We start from the raw sequence: 21,428 nt of genomic DNA, 5'->3' as shown, positions 1-21,428 counted from the left end.
AGTGTACACACAAAATTTCCCCAGTTATAAATGAAGAATCATCAATAAAGCCTGCTGGGATTCTTTTTCCATGCAGCTAGGAAACTGACAGTCATCATGATGAATTATGCTAAAATCCAACAGCTGTATATATATTTTAAATAATCCTTTTCTTTCTCTCTCAGTGATTTTTAAAAATTGTAAAAGCTTGATTCTAATTATTACAATTACCCATGGTTTAATTAATATATTGTTTTAAGACGTGTGGGTATCAGACCTAAAAGGGTGGGTTTCATATGGCATGATTATCATAATTACAAGCATTCTATTTTCTCATTTACTTAATTGATTGTCATAGATTTCCAGATGAATTCGCACACTGGAAGAGAAGTGAATACATTTCTAAGAGAGAAAGAGAAAAAAAAATAACAGAAACAGAGCTATTTGGAAGAGCAATGTGTCCCAGAATATAATTCATGTGAGCATGAAAAATTGCCCTTGATAATATCTCCTTACCTCTTCGCTGGTTAAAATGGGCATTTTTGTGAAATGAAAAAGAAATGAATGAAAAGTATTATTGATTCAATCACATCTATAATAGCACCGACTCTGCTGTCGCTGCAGCAGAGTTGCCCAGCGCTCAAGAAAAATTTTCCATTTAGTTTTCCTTATAGAATCTATTAGTTTTGTACATTATGTTGACTATTTGTTATGCCTCTTGCCGTGACCTCAGTCCTCACCTGGAGGGAGTATGGCATAGGAGGTGATTTATTCTCTCTCTGAGGTTTATTCCAGAACATTTACTCAGCAGTACTTGTGTGATATGGCAAGCAAGGCCGAATTACATGTGGGAGAGAGGAGAGATGATGAAGACTGTTTTCAGAGGAGGTGAAGATGACCATCATAAGCATGGAGAAGTAGGGGAGGGAATCTATAAAGAATTCCTCCCATTGAAAAGCTTTCGGTTTGCAGTACCCATTCTTCTGTGTTGCTGTAAATACTTTTGTTTAATCCTAACAAAAGCCATTGCAAAGTAGATGCGGCTATTGCCCATTGAGATTAGAAAATGGGCTACGGAGAATTTTGTAATTTACAGGATGAATTCAGATGCTGACTTTATACGCCAGGTCCACTGCCTCTCAAAAATAAAAAATATATTTCATTCCCATATCATTCCTCCCCAGGCCCAGTTCCTGTGGAGCTATGTGGCTATTTTGTTTTTTAGACTGAATATTTTACTCCTTAAAAATTTTAAAGACATAATTTACTTCAAAATTTACTCTTTCAAACTGGAAGATTATGAGTTTTCGAAGGGCACACATTTGGGTAAATACCACATAATCAAGAAATAGAACATCCTATTACTTCCCAAGGGTTGTTGTTGTTGTTGTTGTGTTTTGTTTTGTTTTTAATGCCCCTTGATCATCAACCCTTCCTACAGCCTACACCAATCCCTGGTCACTTTGCAAACAAACATCTATTTTACATCTACAAGATATTGAGAGGCTGTCTTTTGGACCTAGAAATAACCTAGGTCAGATAGAGCCATAAATAAGTATTTTTCACACACACAAGATAAATCATCAAACTTTTCAGTGGCTTCACATGCACTTATTTCATTCTCAGCAAAGACTGAACAGAAAATGACTCTGAAGTAATAAAGGAGAAGGATAGAGAATAGAGGCAAAAACCTTTTCTAAATGGCACTAAGCAAGGAGTCTGGAGAATTGGAAAATAAGAACAGATAGTAGTAGTGCAGGATAAGATGAAAGGTAAAACCAGTCATACCCGTCTTAGAATATGCTGGCCAATAGCCTTCCATTTTTTTGCCACTGTGAAAAGCACCTATCATGGATTTCAATCCACTTCCCATCAAATTCCTTTCTAGATAGAAGAAGGATGGAGGGCTGTTCCCAGAGGTAGATAACAATCCATGTTTTTACCCCTAAAATACTCTATTTATCAAATCATATTTTCTTACATGGCAGCTTGACTGGTCACACTTGTGTTTGTTTTGTTCCCCACATCAGAAGTATCATTTTTCAGATGTGCTCTAGATTGGACACCAGAAAGTAGACCTAAGGATGTCTAGGGGCACAGATTAAAGCATAATTGAAAAAGGAAAGAGTTGTTGTATTCCTTGTCTCTCCACCACGCCAGAAAGCTGTTACAACCTGAAGCTATCTCACTTTAAAGATAGCTTTGAAATAAAAATAATGAAATTCACATTTAATTACTGACTAACTATGAAATCAATTTCAGTTCAGAAACCTGTCATTTTTTTAGCATCACCAGAATGATGGAGGTCTATGGATGCATATTCACTTATTCAACTATTCACCTGTAACTATTGCTTAAGAATGACAAGCACTTGGTTAGCACCAAGTGGTATACATTTAGGAGTTGATTGCCTATATTCTTTTTGAAGCTAAACCTCCTTCATGGTAACATTCAAAATCAGAATATTTCTTAAAATCCCTAATTTGTGGATGTCTTCACACAAGATGCTTTACTCTAGTAGGACTTGTGAGCCAGAATTTTTCATACCCTTGTCCTTGGAATAAGCACTTTATTCTTTTTTTATTTTTTTTTATTTTACTTTATTCTTTTATAAGGAAATTTACTGGTCTGTTGACCAGAGATGAACCATTGTAATGCATATGTAGTTATAGATATTTGAGTCTCCCACATATAATACATCTTCTCACTGCCCAGACCCAACAAAATATAAGTTTAGTTTACATTTTGTACTAATTCTTTTATTCCTTCAAATACATAGATGATTGTATGGAATTCTAAATTGTCAACAGATTTAATAATTTCATATAGATATATATATACCGTATTTTGTGAAATTAAGAGAAGTGTAGTGTACAATGGGCAATAGAATTTGCTGGAAAGCCCAAGGGGAGCAAAACTGTCCCAGCCCTTACTGGCCCTCACAGCCATAAATTTGAAGCTGTTTTGGAATGTCCAGACCATTCAGCAATGGTCCCACTAAGGCTGATGCATCATCATTCACATAGCTTTATTGAATGAGTACTTCATATGAGCTTCTTTATGGTCTTCTCCTCTATATAAGTTAGCTGTTCCATCATGACCTCCACACTCCACACTACCATTTTATCTAAACTTCAAGACCTAAGTCAAATTCTACTCACTTATGAACTTCTCGTTTACACTCTATCACTCAAAAAAGCATGCAAGTGTGGACAATCAATGCTCACTCTATAATGGAAGCTGTGTATCTTTCAATGCATTTGATGATTACACTTAATCATTCCAATATAAGGTTGACCAGGCACTGAAGATACTGAAGCCATAAATCTACCCTGGTGTCAATCTAGTGTTGTAACAGTAAGATTCTTCATATTTAAAGGGCTCATGAATTTCTTTGGAATAGATCAAAACAAAGATGATCAACATTGTGACATTTTCTCTTCAAATCTGCTTTTTTCCCAATTTTCCCATCTCAATATATGGGCCCTGAAGCCCCAGTAGTTCACATTGGAACTTCAGGAACTCATCTTGACCCAAAAATGTTCATCACTACTAGGTTCTCTTACTTTTATTGGTATTATAACATTTTTTGTTATAGTTTGTAATTCATTTCTCTAGTCCCATTCTCTCTTTTCAGATCCACAAAGCATCCAGTGGAAGACTTTTAGACACAAAAATCATACCATCGTATCACACATCCCAACTTAAAACATTTCATTGATTTTTTTCCCCTAGATTCCTTGAGGAACATACAAAATCCTTCATGCAGCTTGCAGAGTTTTGCACAGTGGGATCTTCAAGTCTCTTTAGGACCTCACCTCACATTCTCATACCCTCCTCGCATTCTAGACTCCTCATTCTGATGTTCCTTCATTCCCATGAACCAGCCTCTCCCTCTTCTTCTTCAGGACCTAGACTTAGCTCTGTTCATGAACTCTTATCTCTCACAGTTCTCCCTCCCCAGGGATTTCTAAAGGAGACTCCTCATGGAGTACATATCATCATTCCTCATAGAGACCTTCCGAGGTTTTCATCTGAAATTAGTTCCTTGGTCACTTGCTTCAGTAGTATTTTATAATATTCATTTATATATGTATCAATATTTATAATTACGCATTTATGTATTTGCTTGCTGAAAGTTGATCTCTCGTTCTAGACTACTATCTTTTTCTAAATATTTTTTGCCAGTCCTGGGGCTTAGACTCAAGGCCTATGTGCTATCCATGAGCTTCTTTTGCTCAAGGCTAGTGGTCTACCACTTGAGACAGAGCACCACTTCCTGCTTTTTCTGAGTAGTTTATTGGAAATAAGAGTCTCACAGACTTTCCTGCCCAGGCTACCTTCAAATTGTGATCCTGAGATCTCAGCCTCCTGAGTAGCTTGGGTTACAGGTGTGAGCCACCAGCACCTGGCTTAGACTACACTCTTCATGAAGGTACATCCTCATTGACTTTGTCAATATTGTATGTGCAGCACCAAACATGGAGTCAGACAAGGACAATATTTGGTAAACATTTATGGAATGACTAACTAAGTTCCTCATTACCTTAAGGGAAATGCCAAAATCTCAAACAGTTCTAGTAAAAGTTATTTTCCCCATTCTAATGTTCTCTTATTCCATGTTTTATGTACAAGAAGGCTAAATAAATGTAATCCACAAATTTTGATAACCACATGCATGTTTATCTATGTGTGATTTCCTTAACTCCAGAGACTGAGAGCTCACTCTTCCCAGGCCCTTTCTTGGGCAGGTCACTAGATTTCCTAGAAAATAATATCATTTTGTTCTTTGGTTTTTATTGTTTCCGAAAGACCTGTGTGTGACATGTCATTTTCTCACACTCAGAGATCTGATTGTATTGTTTCCTTCAAAAGTTTTTAACTAGGAGACCAAGAATGAAAACTAGGTGGTTTACCAGGGACTACCTAGTCTTGAGAACCAGGCCCTGGGTTTCCCTTACCTCTCCATACACATTTGCTCAGGTACTAACGAGTACACATTCTCTAACTCCACACCTTTTCACATGTTATCCTCTCAGCTGAAACATACCCTTGCCCTCCCTATTTCATTCTCCAACCTATTCACCTGATATTCATGCCTCAATCTGTAGTTCTGAATTCTAAAGGACTTGATTCTGAAAACCATCCCAAATGCTTCTCTCCAACACTCTGTAAGATATTGTATTTGTTATCCACTTTCAAATCACTCTCTATCCTAAATCAGATGGTTACACTTCAGAGTGATGGCCTGTGTCTCTAACTCTTATGAAGCCTTATGAAGGCAAGAGTTGCACCTGTCTCTTCATTCATTTATTCACTTGATCATACATTCATGCAACAGACATTCACTGGAACTGATTGTATGCTACCCACTATTCTGGATAATGATAAAATATCAACAAATGAACAGGCAAAAAAGTACCTTATTATAATGTTGCTTTGTTTATACAGAAATTCTATAGTCAGTTGCTAGGACAATGCTGGGAAGATAGTATGTGTTCATTAACTTATGAATTAGTTCAATAAGAACATACTAATCATGTACTGTATTGCCAGCACGGTACTAGGAGCTGAGAATATAGTGTACGTTGACTCAGTCTACAGTGTTACTGAATGTATGGTCTATTGGAGGAGTCAAATTTCAAACAAAAATAATTACAAAAGTACACCCTATTTAAGTCCCAGAATTCAACTACCTTTTGAGAGTTATTTATTTTATATTGCTTTTCAATTTTCATGTCTTCCATAGAACAGGGTCAGAAAAGTACATCCATACCAATAAAACATGTTTCTTTAGCTCCCATCACTCACCCTAGAAGGATCCTGCTTTTTTCACCTGGAATTTCAAGCACCCGTCTATTTTCTGTCTTTTTAGGCTTAAATAATATTTTACTAGAATACAGTCATGCACATATAGTTGCAAATTGTTAATAGCTGCTCTCATGCTAGAAAGTCAGAGTTGAGTAGTTACAACAAAGGACAATTTCCCATAAAGTTGAAATATTTACCATCTGGACCTTTATGAGAATTTTTTTTCAACCTCTGTGTTAGGGCATAATGAAGTCTGTTTATTCGATTTGGTCAGCAACTTTTTAATGAAATAGGATGGAATGGAAGAGAATGGATGGAAACACACAGAACAAAAAAGAAAACTAAATAGAATAGAATAAAGAATAATAGAGAACTGAATAGAAAAGAATTTATATTGTGTGAAAGCTTTTCAGCTTTACACATAAATGCATACAAACCCTACATTGGAAAGTAAAATTTCTTTTTTATTCTGAGCTACAATTGAAATTCACTCAATCACATGTAAGAATGAGTAGAAGTTTGCTCTTACAGAGTTTCCTTAGTTGTCTATTCAAAAAGACTTCTCTTCACCGTGAAGATGTTTACCAGAAAGCCCTGAGCCCTGAATAAACATGATCAGTGGCACCAGCCAAGAGAACTTGCTTTTGGTCCCATTATTTACTCCAGAGACAGATCTTCCATCCTCAACTCAAATTTGAAACTCAAATTTGTTTTTTCCTCTCACCTATTTTTTTTGCCTATTCTAGACATTTCCTATACATGAATTATGTGATCTTTTCATATCTGGCTGTATTTTGCTTAGTATAAAGTTTTAAGGTACATTCATACTTTACACCTTCATTTTTTGTGACTGGATAATATAAATATATTACAGTGATGTACACTTTTCCTTAGTATTTCCTATAGTTGTCTGTATTTTCTATAGCTGTAAAAGTGATGTCCCCTCTTTTAATCTTGATTTTGGTAATTTATATCTTGCCTTATCAATTTGTCATCTTTACAATGATAACAAAAGTTTACAGAGTTTTATCATCATTGACTTTCCCTATTGCTTTAATTTTCCTATCATATTGATTTCAACTCTAATCTACATTAATATTTCTGCTTACTTTTGCTTTAATGTTTGTTATTGATATCTTCAGTTCTTCATAGTGAAGTAGGTGTTATTAATTTTACTTCTTTCATCTTTCCTAATATATGCTATTTGGAGCTATACATTGCTCTTGAGTCTGTTAGCTGTAGTTTATAATTTTCTAACATAATAGTCCCGTTTTCATTCAACTCAACTCAAATACTTTATAATATCTCTTGTGACATTTTCATTGATTTGTATGTTACTCAGGAATGTAATGTTTGATTTTAAAATAATTGTGGATTTCTCAATATACTTCCTACTGTAAGTTTCCAAATAAATTTTGCTATGGTTGGCAAAAATACATGTAATTATTTCAACTATTTTACTGTGATTCATATTTCATGGCCCAGTATAAGGTCTGGATATTATTTCATGTACCCTCAGAAATAATTCTTTTTTGTCATGGGCCTTGAACTCAGGGCCTGTCTACTGTCCCTGAGCTCACTGGCTCAAGGCTAGCACTCTACCACTTTGGGTCACAGCTCCACTTCCAGTTTTCTGGTGGTTAAATGGAGATAAGGGCCTCATGGACTTCCCTGCCTGGGCTACTTTAAAACCACAATCCTTAGATCTCAGAGTCCTGAGTAACTAAGATTACAGGCATGAGCCAACAACACCCAATTTAGAAAGAATTCTTATTTGGTTCTTTCTTCTTTATAATTTCTTTCTCTTCATTGGGATTTCTTTTTTAGTTAGGCATTATTTTTATATTTTCCTTGATTTCTTCAAACATAGAATCCTCTAGAGTTTTAAAAACATATTTTAAATAGTTGATCTAATTTGTTTGTCTACTAAGTTCAATATCTGGGCTTTCTCAAGTCCTCTATTGACTAATTTTATTCCTCTGAGTAATACTTCTTGGTTTTTATTTTTACACATATCATTAAGTTTATTGAAACTGAAAAACTTAAATAATACAACATGCCAATTCTAAAAATTGGATTTCTCTCTCTGCTCCTTACCCAGGTTGTTATTTCTGACTATTGTGGCAGTTGTTGCTAGTTATTTAATGATTTTCCTGGATTAACTTCATAAAACCTGTATTCTTTGCTGTATGCAGCAATTGAGTCTCTAATAAGGAAGATCAGTGTCTAGTTAATGATTATATCAGCTTTCCTTAAATATTGTGAATTAATATGTTTGGCTGAAAGACACTTACTGCTCTAGAACATGGATAGTAGAGTTTTTGAAAGGTTTTCAAAACAAAGTTGGCAATGACACTGAGATCATCAAGGTAGTTGCCATGATGTTGGGTTTTAGGAAAGGGTCATTTGAACTCAAATGAAACAAGTGTAGAGCAAAGGGAGCAGGTGCAGCATTCAATTGGCAGAATTTCCCCATGTCCCTACATGTCAATATTCTTGCTATGATGAACTGTCTTTTACTTAGTACAATAGTCTAGATGTGTTCAGTGATCCATCAATCCTAAATCACCTAACTCATTTTTTGTACAGCCAGACATAGATGTCATAGCCTATGGACAACTCAACCTTCTATGTCTTTCCTTTATATGAGCATGTTCTCCTATTGTGTTACTCTGACTAAAAGAATGGATAGAGAAGCAGAAGACAGGTTTCAGATGATTCTCATGAAATTAGAATTAATTCTCTTTTGCTGTGCTGAGAAGAACATTCATTCGTAATTAACTATCTTACAGAAAGTATACAAAAGACTATTTAAAACATCGTATTTTAAATGATTAAAGTACTTTTAATTTTTTTAAACTATCTTACAGAAAGTATAAAACAGAAAAAGATTATCCATCAGTCCCATTCTAATGCACTTTTTTTCAGTCCTCTTTTACTTGGTACAGAATAATTGTACCTTCTATGAGGTATATTGTGATATTTCAGTACATGTGTAACAATATGCAATGATCAGATTAGGGTAATTGGCATATCCATCACTTCTGACATTTATCATGTGTTTGTGTTAGAAAAATTTAAAATCTAGTATTAGCCATTTTGAAATATTCAACTAATTATTGTCAACCATAGTTATCCTACTGTTATGTGCATTTCCTGTATCTATTTTATATAAGTAATATTTTCCACATTATCATGAATTCTTTTTTATTATAGACATAAATATTTTATGTGTTGTTCTAGTCTTTGTCTATATTACTTTTAGTGGATACATTAAATTTCTGCTGGGGTACACATTATAATTTAATCACAATGGCTGCCACTATCAAATATTGCTATCAAACAAAGTGATTCATCATTTCAAGAAGACTGAGAATGCCTGGGTTAGGAAATTTTATATTAAAAGTATTTTCTTGCCTTCAAAACAGAATTGCTACCTGCCAAATAATAGCACCAAGTCAGTAAGGATCCCTGAGTAGGGAAACACAGTCCACAGTTCCAGTTAGAGGACTGTGAATACCTGAATATCCCAGTGTGCTTTGGGAGAAGCCACTGTGTTGTTACATTCTAGGATTGCGTGGTGATAGCCTAATTGGCCTTTGGCATCCAGAGGGTGCATTCCTTTCCAGCAACACACGGATCACTAGTATTTCAGACCATCATATTGATGTCAGCTTCCCTTTCAGAGAACAAGCTGATTCTTTACTTCTCACAGACAAAGCAGAATAAAACGCTTGCATTTGAGCAGTAACATTTATGTGGCACAGGCAGCTATCTGTCACACTTTTCTCAAAGTTTATTTCATTCTACTCCCAGGAAAACAGAATGTGAAATTCATTAATAGTAGCCAGGGTCCCTTCTTTGCATGCAAGGTCTCATTCAATTTATTTTAAAATAAGCTCATGCTGAGAAGTGCTGCCTTTCTAGTGTTTAAGAAAAGATGAGACAATAACAGACATTCACTTGCCAGACTAAAATGCTTGTAGTGATCAAAATATTCTGCCAACCTCGTTTTAGATCGTTAGCAGTACTCTACCTATATTAATTATCAGCCGGCCTTCCCCAAAGTAAGTTTTCTTTATGTCATTTCTATATCTCATTATGTTCTTTACGTGAAGGGGGCAGGGAGAAACAAGTAAATTCTACATGACTACATGTGTGAATAAGCTATATCTTCAAAGACTCACTTCCCACACAAAAATTGGGGGTGATGGTGATGCTGGATACATAATCCAAAGAGTTTCTTTTTAGTTGTTAAAAAGAATGGAGAGAATAAGCACAGGACTGAAAAGGACCTTTGAGATCATCTAGTCCAGTGATTCTCAAACACCATCCACTTGTCAGTTAAACCTGACTACAAAACCTCACCATTGGAGCTTTGAAAAATACAGTTTTACAAAGCTTGGCCCTGGGGATTCTAACAACAGAATAATGTTCATAGGTTATTCTCCTGCCCAGCCAGGTCTGAAAGCCAATAAAATTGTCCAACATTTTTATCTTATGGAGAGAAAAATGGACATCCAAAGAGGATAATACTCAAGTCAATTATGTACAAAGGCCTACAAAAAACTAAAACTACATGCTATGGGCTTCCAAAAAAGTTGAGGGTTCGCTTACTGAAATACTGATGAGCTAAATGCTCACTCTTTTTAAGAGCAAATCTTTGCTTTCCTAACCATATAACACTCTGGTGACAATTTACTTGCAGGTAGAATTCTAGTTTAATATTATTATTTTTTTTGTATTTCTTATGCTCTTCCTTCTTAGCTCAGACTCACCTACATGACCCAAAGGAGGAATATGGAAGGTTTACTTAACATGTATTTGTAAGTAAATCTAAATGCCTCTAAATATATCAGACTGTGCTAGCTGTAGGAATACAATTGCTAAATAAAAATGAAATACTCTGACATAATGGAGCTTATAGGGTAGTAGAGTTTAAGGGTAATTAAACAGTCTGTTTGTAACTTGGTGTGATGTATGTCATTAGAAGTGGATTCTTATACATCACTACAAAGAAATGGTTTTGACCAAAAACATTTCCTATTGACTCAAATGTTCAGAGGAAATAAAAGATACGCATATGCTGAGAGGTTTCTCAGAACAGTTAGTTGTTAAATGACACATGACTGTTAGCTAAGCAAAAGCAACATGTAAAATATATTGTATACTCAGATCAGGTAAGATTTATCCCAGTAACTTAAGGTAGATTTAATACTTGAAAAGGAATAAAAGTAATAACATTATAGAAATAAAATAAATTACCAAACAACCTTTCTCAGTAAATAAAGTGTGGACACAATTAAACAATCATTTTTTTTAAAAGTTCCCAACAAGGTAAAAAATAGAAGCAAGTTTCTCAACCAGATAAAGAACATCAACAAAAACAAGAGCTAACCTATTTGATATTGAAATACTATTTTCTCCCCAAACTGAGAAAAAGCAAGGCCATCTATTCTCACCTTCTCTGTTTAACACTTTACTGGATGCATTAACCAGTGTAATAAGGCAAGAAAAATAAACTAAAAGTTCACAGAATGAATGGTTGTAAGGTAAATCATCCCAGAAACCACATTTTGAAATAATTGGAGTCCTTATTACAGTTAGCAGGCTGCAGGAACCCAGTTGTTACTAAGGCCTGCAGCTCCCATAACACAGCTAGGAAACATGCTAGAGAGGAAAGAAAGAATAAAAATAATACCAACATGATGACTGGAGACAGACAGGACCATGGAGACACACGTGGCATGGCATAATGGCATCTGGGCTGGGCTGGGCCTAAATAGGCCCCTAACAGTGTGGACCCACAGTAAATTCCTAGTCCCAGGCACTGGATTCAGTAACCTATCATCCAAGTACCTGCCCCTGCCTCCAGGGTTCCAGGCATGCCCATCACCTTGGAGGCAGGTGATGGGCAGGGGGCGTTTCCCTACCCCAGCCTGAAGACAAGATGTCAGACCCTACCATTCAACCATGTGGCCAATATGGCACTGGCCAGACCTGATCTCCTTACTTTAGTATGTCAAACATTCCAAAGAACAACAGAACAATCTCAATTTTTGGATATACTTTCTATTAGTCCAAGGTGGCTTTGAACTCACAATACTACTGTCTCATTCTCCTGAGCACAGGGGTTAAAGGTAGATATTAACCGGCCTTCTAGAGCAACATTTTTTACTAACTGAATGTGAGTTTCAAATTTGAGAGATGCAAATTCTGGCAAACCAAATTGAAGAACCTAGAATTATACTACCACCACTTTCTGGCTCCATCAATTGGCTCTTTTCACTTTTAAATAGCAGATAATCTTATCCAAACTGAGTTAAGCAAAGAGGGAATTTATTAGATTACCAATGAAAAGTTACAAGGTTTCTTGGCTTTGGGGATTGTGGTCACAGGACAAAAACCATCCCATATATATTCCAATACACTCAACACATTCCTTGCATTGAACTCAATTGTCAGGCAGACTGTCCTTTGTGATTCAGCAGTGGCTATGAGAATCCAACACCACATCTTTCCAGATCAAGTCTGGTGGAAGCATATTTGCCTAACAGTCTAGAAAAAGTCTCATTAATTTCTGGTCCCTGAAATAAGCATTTGGGCCATACCTGAATCATGTGTTCAGTGAATACCCAAAAAGCATGAATTGCGGTTATAAGGAGAAGGTGGTTTCCAGAAATAGACTGGCTAATTATTCCAGGGAGAATGGATGCTAGGTGGTAAAAAACCACACAGGTTTACCACCCAAAATACTCATCAGATCCACAGGGATCTGTAAATAATACATTTGACTACCAAATTAAGATAAGAGAGGAAGAATGACAGGGAAAGAGAGAATGGATACAACATTTGAATTAAAAAAAATTATTTTACCTTTTGCATTTGTTCCCCAAATCTGCTCAGATGCTGAGTGGGACAAAGGGAAAAGGGACAGGATTGGGGGCAGGCGGGGCTGGGAGAGAAATGGAGGACTGAATCACTCTCCCTTACAAAGTAAGGTCTGGCCCCTCATCTCACAAACCATGGTGAAAAGAGCAAAGGAAGTCCAGGAAAGTCAACCACAGCTGCCAGATGGTAGGCGGGTCTACTTGGATGCAGAAGGCTCTGGAGCAGCCAACCAGCTGCATGGAAAGAAGAGAGAGCATAAGGTGGCAGAATCTCCTTTTGTGAGTGATTGAGTTTGAGTTTTTCATATTCAAGCCTGAGAAAGGAGGAAACAAATTTTTCAGGCCTTTTCATGAATGAATGTTCTCACATGGAATGGTTCTACTAACTCTGAAAGGAAGCCAGTTGTCAGAGTAGTTGTGAGCCTTCAGGAAGAAAAAAGGAGAATGTGGAAACTACTTTTCCCTCAAAGATTTACACATCCATGGATGTGAACAGAATTTGTAAGATGAGAAGAAGGGAGGAGAGAGAAAAGGAATTGAGGGTGGATTAAGAATGGATTTAGGACCAGTCATGGGAGAAAACTCACCTTAAAGAAATAGGTAGGCCTTTTTTTTTTCCTTCACATTTTGTTAGTTTTGGTTTTCAATCTTCTTACTTCCTGATTAGTCAACCATGGGATACATAAGCTTTTGCTAGAATTGCACAGAGATCTGACAACCGAAGAGGCGTCTAATATGTTCAAGACCAAAGCTAGAATAGCTCTTGCAACTAGTACAGAAGACTAGTTAACATTACCTGAATTTGAGAGGTGGTGCTATCCTTTGTGAAATCTGATGTAACCATTACTATCTCCTCATGTAAAATAGTAAGAATCAGGTTTCCACTTGCACACCAATGTGAGAAAACAGCTAAGACTTGGAGAAAGAACAGCTACAGGGACAGAAAGGTGCAGCTCCCTCATAAGAAAGTGCTTTTGAGTCTGAAGATTTAATGCTAGCAAGGAGAGGTAACCTAAACTGTCTGTATTTCCTAAGGGGATACAGTGTCTGATGAGAGAGAACAGATTGGGCATGGAAACTGATAGCTTTTCAAATTCAGAGTCAATTACATGTAAACAGATTGTACCTGCCTTTGGGAATCTTTTGTTTGAAATCCTAGAGCAATTTGTGTTAAAGATAGGAAGGTCCTATAAAGAGTATTGGGGAGAAAAATTATTCCTTAAAAGCCAAAAATCAATTATTACAATATCCAAGGTTTCCATTAAAATCCTACAAAAATTGTGCCACTATGATCTTTCCTACTCAACAGAGACCTAAGGCACAGAGAAACTGGGTAGCTTGTCACAGGTCACAGACCTAGTTAGAGATGAAGCTAGGATTTGAATCCATGTGATATTGTTTTCAAAATCAAATCTGGAAACCACTGGGCTAAAGACTGTTGGTGTAAGGGTTTATGTCAAATCTAGCATGGAGAGAGTCTGTGAACAGAGCAGACACCTCGCCAAGACTAGTAAATATCTCTTGCCTGGTTAAGCCAGGATAGGCAGATAGCCCTAGGCTATTTTACCTGAAGGTAAAAGACTATCAGGGAAAGGTTCTGTCAAGTGGGGAGAGGAAGAAAGACAGGTATACTAGGTTTTGAAGAAAGGTATGCATTTTGCACCTGAAACCCAAATAACAGACCCATCTCTTTCTTTCAAGAGCCATTTTCCCTTCAATGAACACTTACAGAGAAGAAGCTAAATTCTGTCCATTGCAAAAGGGCATGCAGTTGAAAACCAACTTGAAAGATACTTCAACCCATAAATGCTTTGAGCTACATCACGGACAAGGGTTTACAAGCTTATTTTCAATTTGTGGTTATGCTGAGCAGACATTTTGGGCTGTGCAGCAGTAACTCAGGCTGCTAGCAAGCTGTAGCCCTGTCTGCTGAGTGTCCATCTGCACAGGAGTTGACTGTCACAGGCAATCAGGTGTGGATTCATCCAGACAAAACCTCCATAAGATGGCCAGCCAAGACAGCCTTCAGAATGATTTTTTTCTCACCACTTTTTGCTAAGTATACAATTCTAAGAAAGTAGATTTCTTAGCAAAGGATATTTTTCCCTCCCATGTTCAAAAGACTTTGAACAGAAGCAAAGAAAGCCTGAGCCTTAACTACATGTTTGAAACCTAGCCCTAGCACTTGCTAATTGGCCACCCTTGAACAAGTTGTATAAACCCTCTACACTTAACTTCCTCCTTATAATGTGGGGAAAAAAACACCTGGTTTACAAAATGGGGCTGCAGACACAATTAGAGGAGATAATAGCCATTATTTTCTCATGTTCCATAAAAAGAAAGGAGTTTTCCCCCCACTATTGTATCCCCAGCACTCAGCATTGCAATAGCACAAAATAGGTGGCTGTTAATAGATAGAGGCCAGATGAATAGAGGAGCAGAAAGCACACCCCATGGAGTTTGACATTTAGAGACCATCAAGGAGAAAAACCGAGCTCTTCCTCTCAGTCTCTGTTCCTGTCTAAGGTAATTGTGGTCCATGACTTCAGCATGGCTGTTAGCTTAGGGATTTCTTCTACTACTCCTTTGCTTTAGGTGTTTTGTTTTCCTACATTCTGTGCCTTCTGCCTTATCCTCTTGTTTGGTAGTAAGTCATTATTACTGAGCTTCCTAAAAAGATATGTAAGCATGCCTTGACTTTATCCTGCCATTGATAAATAATTGTACTGCAATTGAATTCTAGACTGAAAATTCTTTACTTTGTAATTTTAAAAGATTTTTCCATTGCTCTCTACAAGTTGGCATTGTTTATTTGGTTAATATAGAAAAGGCATGAAAAAGAGGGGAAAAGTATCAAGAAGTCTATTACCAGAATAGCCCTGTTAACAATGTAGCATATAACCTTCTAGGAAAGTATATGCACACACATACACACACACATGTGTGTGTGTCTATATCACATATATGTAGCTCATATATAAATACACTCATACATTTATTTATTTATTTATTTTTATTTATTTATTTATTTCTTAAAAGGCTGAATTTTTTTTTTCTTTTGGGTCCGGTCGTGGGGCCTGAACTCTGGGCCTGGGCGCAGTCCCTCAGCTCTTCAGCTCAAGGCTAGTGCTCTACCACTTGAGCCACAGCGCCACTTCCGGCTTTTTTTTCCTTTTTGCTTATGTGGTGCTGAGGAATTGAACCCAGGGCCTCGAGCATGCAAGGCAAGCGCTCTACCACTAAGCCACCTTCCCAGCCACACATTTATTTATATATCATATATTTCATGATTTGTATATTTTTATATAAGATTTCAAGTCACTCTAAATATATCACATGTATCTCATACACACATATATAGTATATTATGATATATGTAATTCTGTATCAGACTCTCAAGTCACTCTGTATGTTACTTTTAAGGTCCTTTGTAACAGTAAGGATCAATCATTCTATGATTTGTTAAGGATAGACTGTCACATACGGATGGTTTCAGTAAAAGTAGCAGACAGCTTAGGAGTTGGTTTCATTGATACCAGCATGAAATAGAACTGTGGCAAAAGAAGATAAGGTTAACTACCTGCCAAGTGCTATTCATTTAAGGATACAGAAGGCTCTCAGAGAGTAGAAAGGAATCAAAGACATATTACAGATGAGGTTCAATAAATCACCTGAGTACAACCTACAGTCAGAAAAAGCATGTTCATTTTGGAGCAAAGTGCACTGTTAGACCCTCTGGGGAAAAAGACATGCTATGCAGTCTTTAGGATGAAAGGGGGCCATGTCATAAGCAAAGTACTCACGGTCTCAAATGTCTCAAATGGGGGACAAGCACCTAGTGCCAGTTTCAAAGGCCTATAATTTCTGACAATAGTGATAACACAAACAACTGACCAACTAAACACAAAAAGGCTTTGGTGCTGGGGCTGAGAAGGTGGCTCAGTGGTAGAGTGCTTGCCTTGCAAGCATGAGACCCTTGGTTTGATTCCTCAGCACCACATAAGCAGAAAAAGCTGAAAATGGTGCTATGGCTCAAGGGGTAGAATGCTAACCTTAAGCTGAAGAGCTGAGAGACAGCGTCTAGGCCCAGAGTTCAGGCTCCATGACCACCATCACTACCAACAACAACAAAAAATACACACACAAGTGGGGCTGTGGCTCAAGTGGTAGAGTGCTAGAAAGTATATCAGGGATAGCACACAGGCCCTGAGTTCAAGTCCCACAATGAACCAAAAATAAAAGGCTTTGGTACTATAATAGCACATAGCAGAGATGGGCTGCTGATAGAAATGAAAAGGAAATAAAGAAGAGGAAGGGAAAGGGGAAATAGAGCATTCAGCTAGTGATGAGTACTCTACAGAAATGAAGATTCTGGCCTGGGACACAAACAGGAAGCACTTACATAGTAAAGTTGACTCTGCAGGTTGGACTTCCAGGTTGGACAGGGGTACAGATTCACTCTCTTCAATATTAACAATAAAAGACTACAATGAGTCATAAAGATTGGACAGCAATAAAAATTGTAACTATTTATCAACAATGTGGCTCTTTGAAGGAGTTTCCACTAAATAAATCCGAGATTAGGCCAAGTCATAAAAATATCATATGAAGCAACAGGTTCATGAGAGAGAGAGACAGAGGCAGAGACAGAGACAGAGAGTGTGTGAGAGGGGTCTCATATGAATCTAAACTTAATCTTGAACATGAATAAATACGTAGATTTCTGGAAAGAGTAGTTGGAGTCTATTTTCTTACCAGTCATCCCCTTAGCCACCTTCACAATCACGACATCCACCTATCTGGTTGTTTCTTTAACAAATTAACTGCAAAAATGGCTTCTTAAAACAGTAAAAAAAAAAATTGTCTTCAAATTCTGTAAGTTGGAAGTCCAACCTAGGTTTCTTTTTTTTGTTTTTGTATGTAAAGTTTTTCTTTTCTTTTCTTTTCTTTTTATTGTGAAAATACTGTACAGAGGGGTTACAATTACATGGGCAAGATAATGAGTACATTACTTTTTTTTATTGTGAAATGAGTACATTTCTTATCAAGCATTGTAGCCTCCTCCTTTGTTTCCCCTTCCCATCCTTTCCCATCCTCCCCCTTGCACCCCCACCCAATCCTCCCCACTCCCCCTCTCCCCCCACCAAAGTTGTAAAGTTCATTTTTTGACATAACGACTTGTACATCTCATTGTTGCAATGGGTACACCTGTATCCCTATTTAAACCATTTGTTTTTCCCTTCCCCTCCACAAATCATACTGACATCAAATACAGTGAAAGCAGGGGTTATACTGTGGGGGAGGGACATACAAAGCAACAAAGAAATAATCTTATAAATATGTTAGAAACAAATGCATGAAAGAAAAAAAAACATTTGAACACATATCTTAGGGTTCATTTTCCTAACATCACCTTATCTGACCTTTTCTGCTTGACTCAGACATATACTAGATATTGCAAATAAGGGAAACCATGGGACCTACGTTTCTTTGGGCCTGGCTTACTTCACTTAATATAATTTTTTCCAAGCCTTTCCATTTCCTAACAAATGGGGCAATGTCATTCTTTCTGATGGAAGCATAGAATTCCATTGTGTATATATACCACAATTTCTTGATCCATTCATCCACTGGGGGGCATCTGGGTTGGTTCCATATCTTAGCTATAGTAAATAGTGGTGCAATAAACATAGTCATGCTAGTAGCCTTAGTTTGGTCTTGTTTGTAAACATTTGGGTAAATGCCCAAAAGTGGGATTGCTGGGTCATAGGGGAGCTCTATGTGGAGTCTTTTGAGGAACCTTGATACTACTTTCAAAAGTGGTTGAACTGTCCACATCCCCTCCAGCATCTGTTGTTATTAGAGTTCTTGATTTTTGCCATTCTAACTGGGGTGAGGTGGTATCTCAATGTTGTTTTGATTTGCATTTCTTTTATGGCTAGGGAGGTTGAGCATTTCTTCATGTGTCTATTGGCCATCCTTCTTTCCTCTTCAGAGAAGTTCTCTTTAAGTCTTTAGCCCACTTATTCATTGGGCAGTTGTTTCTTTGAGGATTTGTTGTTGGGGGATTTAATTTTTTGAGTTCCAGGTATATTTTAGATATGAGACCCTTGTCCGTTGTATGGCTAGTGAAGATCTTCTCCCAGTCCGTGGGCTTTCTATTGATCTTGCTAGCTATGTCCTTTGCCATGCAGAAGCTCTGCAACTTCATGCAATCCCATTTGTCCAACCTTTCTTTGATTTGTTTTGTTTCTGGGTCTTTATTAAGAAAATTTCGGCCTGTGCCAAGGAGACCTACAACCTAGGTTTCTTATTGACTTAAAATCAAGGCTTTTTTCATGCCTATGTTTCTTCCAGAGACTACAGCGAGCTGATCTCCTTGCCTTTTCCAGTTTCTAGATGCTACACATATTCCTTGCGTTATGGATCCTTCCTCTTTTACCTTTAAGAGCCTGTTTTGGTTGTACTGTGGCCACAGATAACCTAAAATAACATCCTGATTTTTTTTCTTTTTTTTTTTAATTGTGAAAATACTGTACAGAGGGGTTACAATTACATGGGCAAGATAGTGAGTACATTTCTTATCAAGCATTGTAGCTTCCTCCTTTGTTTACCCTTCCCATCCCTTCCCATCCTCCCTCTCCCCCACCCAATCCTCCCTGCCCCCAAGTTGTAAAGTTCATTTTTGACATGACAACTTCTACTTCTCATTGTTGCAACAGGTCCACCTGTATCCTTATTTAAACAACTTGTTTTTCCCCTTCCCCTCCACAACTTATACCAACATCAATTACAGTGAAAGCATGGTTTATACTGTGGGGGAGGGACATACAAAGCAACAAAGAAGTAATCTTATAATTGTGTTAGAAACAAATGCATGAAAGAAAAAAAACATTTAAAATACATATCTTAGGGTTCATTTTCCTAACATCACATTATCTGGCCTTTTCTGCTTGACTCATACATATACTAAATATTGCAAATAAGGGAAACCATGGTACCTATGTTTCTTTGGGCTTGGCTTACTTCACTTAATATAAATTTTTCCAAGCCTTTCCATTTCCTAACAAATGGGGCAATGTCATTCTTTCTGATGGAGGCATAGAATTCCATTGTGTATATATACATTTTCTTGATCCATTCATCTACTGAGGGGCATCTGGGTTGGTTCCAGATCTTAGCTATGGTAAATAATGCTGCAATAAACATAGCTGTGCTGGTAGCTTTAGTGTGGTCTTGTTTGTAAACATTTGGGTAAATGCCCAAAAGTGGGACTGCTGGGTCATAGGGGAGCTCTATGTGGAGTCTTTTGAGGAACCTCCATATTACTTTCCAAAGTGGTTGAACAAGTTTTCACTCCCACCAACAATGAAGTAAGGTTCCCTTCTGTCCACATCCCCTCCAGCATCTGTTGTTATTAGAGTTCTTGATTTTTGCCATTCTAACTGGGGTGAGGTGGTATCTCAATGTTGTTTTGATTTGCATTTCTTTTATGGCTAGGGAGGTTGAGCATTTCTTCATGTGTCTATTGGCCATCCTTCTTTCTTCTTCAGAGAAGTTTCTCTTTAAGTCATTAGCCCACTTATTTATTGGGCAGTTGTTTCTTTGGAGATTTGTTGTTGAGGGATTTAACTTTTCAAGTGCCAAGTATATTTTAGATATGAGACCCTTGTCCGTTGTATGGCTAGTGAAGATCTTCTCCCAATCAGTGGGCTTTCTATTGATCTTGCTAGCTATGTCCTTTGCCATGCAGAAGCTCTGCAACTTCATGCACTGATTTTAGAATCAATCTCAACTCCTTCATTCTTCTTCACTGCGGAAAATAGCACATTCACAAGTTCCATACACAATGAGTACACCTGCTTACCACAATCACTACACATAGTATTAGTAAAGAAAACTCACTTCTATTGTTAACATATTTATTATTCCTAAATTTTTATCCTCTCTACCATGGTGTTTTATTGTAGTGAAAATATATAACACAAAAAATTACCATCTGAACATTTTCTAAGTGTAATCAGTAGTGTTAAGTCTATGCACATGGTGGTGCAACCAATTTTCAGAATTCATCATCTTCCCAAACTGAAATTCCATCTATTAAACAACTCCCCTAACCCTAACAAATCATCATTCTGTGTTTTATTTCTATGAATTTGAATGCTCTAGTTACTTCATTTAAGCGTTATGTGTATTATATCATAGATAGTGGAACTATATTTTATTTTTGAGATAACTTTTAATATGCAGTATAATATCCTCAAGGTTCATATGTAGTAGGATATAGTGGGATTCCCTTTCTTTTTACTGCTGATTAATATTCAGTGAAATGTTTGTTCTGCAATTTATTTATCCATCCTCTAATGGATATTTGGGTTATTCCCACTTCTTATCTTTTACAAATAGTGCTGTGATGAACATAACGTACTGATGTTTTCATTCATCAGTTATAATTCAGAGACATTACAATATTATGTATAGGAAGTTTGGGGTTTTTGTTTTTAAATACTGGTGTAGTATTTTTCTCATATTGGTTGATCATGTAGTTAATTACTCCTTGTTGATGAACATCTGTGTTCTTTCCACTTAGTAGAGTTTTGAAGACAAAAAAAAAAATTGTAATCCCTCTTCTGTTACTTCCAAGCTTTCTTAGAAGAAATCAACAGTAGATTGATTTCCTTCAGAATGTTAACTGAACATCTCTGATAAAGCTAAAAATGTAGTCTAATTTACCTGGAAATAAATAGA

The sequence above is a fragment of the Dipodomys merriami genome, unplaced genomic scaffold (genome assembly GCF_024711535.1).
Source record: "Dipodomys merriami isolate MVZ:Mamm:240054 unplaced genomic scaffold, mDipMer1.0.p SCAF_1, whole genome shotgun sequence".
NCBI classification, from domain to species: domain Eukaryota; kingdom Metazoa; phylum Chordata; class Mammalia; order Rodentia; family Heteromyidae; genus Dipodomys; species Dipodomys merriami.
The sequence above is the reverse complement of the archived record's forward strand: the minus strand, read 5'-3'. Positions refer to the sequence as shown.